Here is a 1,600-nt window from a genome sequence, read left to right on the forward strand (position 1 = left end):
GTTGTTTTCACTGGATTCGTACACTTGAAATGTGTTTAAAAGCCCTTTTTGCCACGTGCTCCTGGCTTTTTCAAGCAATTACCACAGTCAAAATAAGCATTTCTGTTTGAAAAACAGGCAATTGCTGACCTTGCTATGCAAATGAGCTTGCATCCAAGCTAACAAGTGGTGAACAAGCTGCTCTCTCTTTAAACACAAAAATGAAAGTCCAGACAGCTGGGGCATACAAAAATGAGATAAATCTCAGTTTTGCTTCTCTCCATGGAAATATTTAGCAAAAGATGAAAGATTTGTACGTTCTGAAGAGAAACCAGAACATGACGAAGAGTCCACTTATTGTCTGGGTGCAGTGAAAACAGTTCTCATTCACCTGAGAGCGAAGATTCAGCTCTGAAGGAAGAAGAGCAGTTTTTTTCCATGTGCTCATGGCTCTTTCAAACAATGAGCACTGTAAAGAAAACATTTCTGTTTGAAAGAGAGCAGGCACTTGCTATGCAAATGAGCTCATTTAGCTAACAAGCGGTATGCAAGCTCACTCTGTCTTTAAACACAAAAATTTAATTCCAGCAAGCTGGGGGTACACAAAATTTGAGACAAAATTCAGTTTTGCTTCTCTCCATGGAAAACGTAGTAAAAGGCAAAAGATTTGTGCTGTGTGAAGGGAAACCACAGCATGACCAAACAGGCTTGATAAAAAAAACCTGACATTTGGACACAATGCTGGAGTTTTTAGATGTATTCCAAATCCGGCATTTGTTTGTGTGTTTCCACAGAGCTCCTCAACAATAATTGTTTTTCCCTATATCAATGTAAATCTGGAAGGCTCTAATTAAGTGGTTAGCTTTTTTTTTTTTTGCCACTTAACTCAATATTAAAGGTTCGTACTATTTTATTAATGTAATTGCAGTGGAAGTTTATAATATTCATTATAATCATAAAGTTTTAACAAATGAATTAGTAACTTAATTAAAGACTCCTGAATCACTACTGATGTGTTTAAAAGCTGAATAATGCTGATGGAGAATAAAGGCACGTGTAAAAACAAAAAGCAGGATTATTTGTATACAAGTGACATCTCTTGCAGTGTGTTTAAATGTCAGACTCATTTTAAATAGCCAGCATGGGCAGTAATGGAAAACAATGGAAAAGAGTTAGCTTTACCTGGTAATTTAAATAGGCCCATTCACTTCAATGGAGTTCCAATATGTAGCACATACAATGAAATGAATGGGTGCCTGTTTGACATTTTTAAACATCACTAGTTAATTTAACTTTTACATCTACAGAAAATGCTAAATATTGGATTGGATTAAAGAATTACTAAACGCATGTCAATATGTAATATCCACATTATCAGTTATCACATTTGGTTGTCCCCAGCCCAGGCTTTTGACTTTCATGGGAATTGCAGTCCTTCCCAAGTCTCTGTGCATAATGTTGAAACTACCAGAGCCCATGCAAAAGTCACATTGTATTATCGGGTCAGTTAATGAATTAACCAATCCTTACATTCACATTTTATGATTAATACAAAGATAATAACACCAATTTAGGCTCTTTGACAGTTCATGAGTTTCCACAGTGGAACTCTGAGTAGCTG

General features: G+C 36.1%; 2 non-coding genes across 2 annotated transcripts; both read right to left on the bottom strand.

Moving 5' to 3' along the window:
• Positions 1-205: 205 nt before the first annotated feature.
• LOC142147602 (U5 spliceosomal RNA) lies at positions 206-319 on the bottom strand. Its single transcript, XR_012690742.1, has one exon. It is a non-coding gene; the product is annotated as a U5 spliceosomal RNA (small nuclear RNA).
• A 241-nt stretch (positions 320-560) lies between these two features.
• Positions 561-675, bottom strand: LOC142147606 (U5 spliceosomal RNA). The gene has a single exon (XR_012690745.1). It is a non-coding gene; the product is annotated as a U5 spliceosomal RNA (small nuclear RNA).
• Between the last annotated feature and the right edge of the window lie 925 nt (positions 676-1,600).

The sequence above is a fragment of the Mixophyes fleayi genome, chromosome 3 (genome assembly GCF_038048845.1).
Source record: "Mixophyes fleayi isolate aMixFle1 chromosome 3, aMixFle1.hap1, whole genome shotgun sequence".
Classification (NCBI taxonomy): domain Eukaryota; kingdom Metazoa; phylum Chordata; class Amphibia; order Anura; family Limnodynastidae; genus Mixophyes; species Mixophyes fleayi.